A 5,625-nucleotide genomic window follows, 5' to 3' on the forward strand; every position below is an offset into this window, starting at 1 on the left:
AGCGGAATTTTTGTATCCCCTTTATGACTGCTAAGCACTCTAGTTCGGTAACCGAATAATTACGTTGTGCCTTGGATAATTTTTCTGACATGTAAGCAATTGGCAATTCAACGCCGTCGCGTTCTTGCGCTAAAACACAGCCGATTCCGTAAGTGCTAGCATCACAGAGCAAAATAAAAGGTTTTGAGAAGTCAGGAGTTATCAAAATGGGTGATGCGGTTAAACAGGACTTTAAGGTCTCAAACGACTGTTGAGCATCCTCATTCCACTGTAAATCTTTTTTCTTCTTAAGCAACTCGGTTAGGGGAAAACTAACGGTAGCATAATTTCCAACGAAACGTCGGTACCAACCGGATAACCCCAAAAATCGACGCAGTTGCTTAACGGTAACTGGCACAGGGAACTTCGAGATGGCCTTGATTTTGTCTGGATTTGTCTTTATCTGACCATTACCAATAATAAAACCCAAATACGTGATTTCTTTTATGCAAAAGTTCGATTTCCCTATGTTAATGGTTAGATTTGCTTTGCGTAGACACAACGCTATCTCCTGTAACAACAGTAAATGCGACTCGAAGTCCTCTGATAAAACAAGTAGATCATCTAAATATACAAACACACGTGAACGAAGATGAGCTGGAATAACTCGATCCATTAGTCTACAGAGAGTTTGAGCGGCATTGCAAAGACCAAAAGGCATCATTTTATATTGATATAACGGTCGGTTAGGCACTGTAAATGCAGTGTACTGTCGCGATTGTTCATCCAACGGGACTTGCCAAAATGCGTGTTTCATGTCTAATCCGGTGATGTAACGAGCGGGTGGAAACCGACTTAGAATACCATCAATATGTGGTAACGGATATGCATCCCGTCTTGTAACCTTGTTCACCTCTCTTGAATCGAGACACAGTCTATATTTTTCGCCTTTCTTTACCAAAACGCAGTTACTGCTCCAGGGACTAGTCGACTCCTCTATAACATCGAGCGCAAGCATATTGTCCACCTCGGCAAACATCAATTTCTCAATGGCTGGTGATACCGGCCAATGTCGTTGCTTTACGGGAATAGCTGCCCCAACATCTATAGAGTGTGTGACTAAACTGGTACGGCATAATCCTTCAGTAGCGAAAGATGGAAAACAACCTATCACTTTATCTAAGCGAATTCTCTCGTCTGCTGTCAATTTATGTAGGTTCGGTGGTTCTTCGACGTCATCCGTACCTCCAACATCTAATTCAGATACCTCTGCAGTGTGTGTGATTTTATCTAAAAGTCCAAATTTTTGCCAGAAGTCTATCCCCAAATAGACGTCTTGCTTGAGTTCAGGAATAAGAAACATTTCTAGGTCTGCCGTGCATCCACGGTAATTAATTTGTGTTACCAGCTTGCCTATAACCTTACTTTTAGTATCGTTAGCCGTTTGTATTGCTCCTGAACACTTCTTAATCTTGCAATGAGCCAACATTTCTTTCGCGGCTGAGCCTCCAATACAACTGATTGTGGCCCCCGCATCCAACAAAGCTACGTAATCACTGCCTTCAATGGTGACATTGGTATACAGCCTGTTATCCGAACTAAGAAATATAGCTGAAACAAACTTGTTCTTATTCTTGCGAACCATCTTCCAAAATTGTCTTAAACGTTTAGTTGAACGTTTGGGCTTTCTTACAAATTTAAAACTATCTATCTTATCAAAAATTTTCTTACGCGTTGTACTATAATTTGCTTCCCTTTCAGGTAAAGGAGTAAATGAATAATGATATGCCGTAGGCAGGGTTTCCTCTACTGTTTGTGAGCTGATCTTAGGCTTCCTTAAGCTTTGGTCGTTCGTTAAACTAGTAGGTGATTCTTGCAAACTTTTTTCTAAGGATGTGTCTGCTTGTTGTTGCTTAACACATCCTTCTGCAGGTTTCCCGGAGGGTTACATTTGGGATATACCGGCTTGTAAGTATCTTTTGTTCCACACCCGTAGCAAAAGATCTTACGAGGACCTACACAATCGTCAAATTTATGACCTTTGTTGTCACAGTTCCAGCAAGTTGGAACTGTGTGTGAAGTACGACGATGTATTTGACACACTTCATTATGCTCGACCAAGTCATCGTATAGCTGCTCGCTATCGTCTGGACCTGACAATTCCAATACGTATGAGCGAAGAGTCCTTTGCTTGACCGATTTTATATCGTTATAAAACTGCTCGTGCTTACGTACCTCTCGTCGTAATAGCGATCTGTTGGCAATCTTTAAGTGAAGAAGCTCGTGGTGAAGAGTGGGCTTGGAATTTCTAATAAGTAGATTCACAACATCTTCTTCTGTAACCGAATTTTGAAGCCTATCCACGAGATCTTCGATAGCATATTGAAAGTCATCGAAGGATTCGTTTTCGCCCTGACGACGTTTCCTAATCTTTTCCCAGATATCATAGTCGGTCTCAACATCTTTAAATCTTCGTCTAAACTCTATACAAAACGTATCCCAATTAAAGTTTGGGTAAGTTCGATGGAATTTCCAGTACCAATCACTAGCTTTTCCCGCGAATAAAAGATACAAGTGATCACAAAGCAATTGATAATTGGTATAAGGATTTTGTTGCGTTAGAGAACGTACTCGATAAATGAACTCATCCATCCTCATGCATGTTTTTGAACCATCGAATTTAATGCGCCAATTCTGCATTATACTGGAAACTTTTGCTGGTGCTACGTGTGAGCTCGAATTACTTCGATTTGCACTCGCTCTTGAAAAATCTAATCTAATCTAAATCTAACTTCTGCGTGACTATCTCGTGCTTGACCGATACCGACGTTATTTGTTTGGTTAATGTTATTGTCACCGGAAACATCGGGTGTGATATGTTCTGGTTGTGTCAACTGGAGTGACGCTAATTGATTTTGAATCGAAGATTCAATTGTTTTGCTTAAAAATGAAGTTAGTTGTTCCATTAACTGAGCCTGTTGAATGCTTACAGCAGACTGGACGTAGTTAGCGATTTCCACTTGAGTGGTTATTGGAAGGGTTGTGTTGTTGGTTTCAGTTTCTGTTGGTGAGCGATCTAACCGGGATCGTTGAGTTGATCTCGTATTCATACCCCTTCTAATAAACTTTTGGGCCTTTTTAGGTCGATTAGACGTTCCGTCTATTGTGATAAAAGATTCGTTAGCACTAGTTGGACGTGTTCCTTCGGCGTTAAGCTCGGCTAACAACGTGTTGTTAGAGAATGTAAGTGCCAGAGCAGAACAATGTAATGAACAGGTGGGACATTTTGGGTTTGTCCTAATCTGTTCCAAAATACAAAGTTTATGGAATTTGTGTCTACACGGGGTGTGGGCTATAATCTCACTAGTTCCCAATACTTCGTTGCAAATTCCACAAAATGGTTCTGCTTCCTGCAAAGCAGTTGTTATATCATCTGTACTTCGCCTTACAGCCATTGTATATCAGACAATATTTAAGGAATTAAAGAAAAACTAATAAAAAAAAATTATATAAGAAGGTATTAATTGTAATAATAAGGTCTGTCTTTCCCACATGCCAGAATACTTACAAAATATCTATTTGGTTTCAGTAGGCTTTTCAATTTTCGTTAATATAAACTATTTATAGGTTAATGACCTCGTGCACTGAATCATTGGACAACTATCGCGATTTGGCAATATAAAATTGTAAATCCGAATAACTCAAGATGCCTAAAGTGAAAAAGCAGGTTTGCTTTGGTCGGTCAATCCAAAATGAAATGAACTGGAACCGCAAAATCCTAAAACAATTCCTGTTTATTCTGATCACTGTATGGTATTGCATAACTGTCTCTGATACTCACAATTCGATACCATAGGTCTGTTTTGGTCAACCAATCCGGATCAAATGAATTGAAGTTGCTAAATCCGAAAACCGAGTCTAAGTATAAATTTTGAAATCTTTAACCTTTATGCAATATTTTGCAAAAGAAAATGTGTCGCTGAAATTTTGATGTATTACCGGTTGAGCTTGTAGAACCAAGGCAAGATTTGCTTGTCTTATTAAAATAAACGGCCTATATAGTAAGACACTATAAATCCAAATTTTAATATCGGCTCTGAATTGGTTTTAGATTCTAAGGCAAGTTGCCTGGCCCCACGTTGGGCGCCATAAATGTGTAGTTGCCTGGCCCCACGTTGGGCGCCATAAATGTGTAGTGTACCAGAGTTTAAATATATATATATGTAAACAGAAATATAGGCCCTTGATATCAGCAGATGACTATGACTGAACTTAAGGACGGCGTACAAATAGGGTTGGTCGTGTGCACTCTTGCTAGGCTCGGGTCTAGCTCGCCGGATGGTCGGGGTTCTTCCTCACCTAATTGTACTATCGTACTCCACTACATTTAAATAGTGCACTTTACGGGAAACTATAAGTGATTATACAAAAACAAAGTAAACTGAAATACTGATAGCGCCGACACGCCAAATAAAAGCCCTACTGAACCATTTCTATTTAGAGAGAACCTAGGTGTTGATTGCCCCTCTCTTCTGTACCCACCCTACCATGACAATGCGTTCGAGTTCTTGCATTGTCCCTTGATGAATCCTTTACTAAGATTTACCACATTTTATAAGATCCTGGCACGGATACTCGACAGACCATTTTTATGATTTTAAAGATTCATTTCAATTCAAAACGATTCATATTTTAATATAATGGGAGACTTCAATTTCAATATTCATTACGTTGCAGTTGTAGAAACACAACAATTGACTTAGGTTCTAATTTGTGGGTAATATTCCCTTAATCCTAATTATCATATAAGTATAGTTATAAATTCATTATTTAAAGCATGAAAATTATTAGGGTATAGATATATATATATATAAACGAGAGAATAAGAATCGAAATCGTAAACAAAAGCTAGATCAGACTGGGGTGCATTATACACACTGAGCAGACGGGTTTGAATCATTATACGTTGTATGCATATCTACACTTTCAAGCCAATGGCTCTTTTGACCAAACTACTTTTCGCTGTACATAATTACTCACTCCGGCGTTATTGTCTTACGCTGATCGTTGGGCCCAATGATGTCGTAGATGTTGACCGCAGCTGTTTAAAATATGGAAAATCATAAATATATAATGCATACAATACAATTACGCTACAAACACCGTCGCATAGTCATCAGCCAGTTGTTTTGGTTTTCATAATACAGACAGAAATTTAATTGTTATTGTAGTGTATTGACACTCAGACTTAAGCACGCGTTGTCTTCAAGATTCTCTTTTATTCTATATCCCTTGGATGGTGTGACCGTATATAGATATTAATATAATACCTAACACGCCTCTCCTTAGATGTTTAATATACATGTCATTTACAAATCTATTTTCTTATAACAATTTGATTTGTGTACTTAATCTAATTAGCGTATATAAAATTTATGTGATTTCGTATTTTTCTTTCTTCTTAATCTGTTTAGTATTTGTTTCAGTGTTTAATTTGTACATAATTTGATTTCATAATTCCTTTCTTTATATTATTTTATTGTTAAATACGCTTTACTACCTTCCCTGCCTCACGTGGTCTCAACTCTCTCCTGGTGGGTGTTGGTTGAGAAACTATTTGTTCATTGTTGGTTTTGGAATTGTCAT

The 5,625-nt window shown here is 38.3% G+C and overlaps 1 long non-coding RNA gene across 1 annotated transcript; it reads left to right on the top strand.

The window, feature by feature from the left end:
* The first annotated feature begins 2,824 nt into the window (after positions 1-2,824).
* Positions 2,825-3,470, top strand: LOC117192292. Its single transcript, XR_004474277.1, has 2 exons — positions 2,825-3,046; positions 3,122-3,470. It is a non-coding gene; the product is annotated as an uncharacterized LOC117192292 (long non-coding RNA).
* The last annotated feature ends 2,155 nt before the right edge of the window (positions 3,471-5,625 follow it).

Source organism: Drosophila miranda (assembly GCF_003369915.1).
Source record: "Drosophila miranda strain MSH22 chromosome Y unlocalized genomic scaffold, D.miranda_PacBio2.1 Contig_Y2_pilon, whole genome shotgun sequence".
Classification (NCBI taxonomy): Eukaryota; Metazoa; Arthropoda; class Insecta; order Diptera; family Drosophilidae; genus Drosophila; species Drosophila miranda.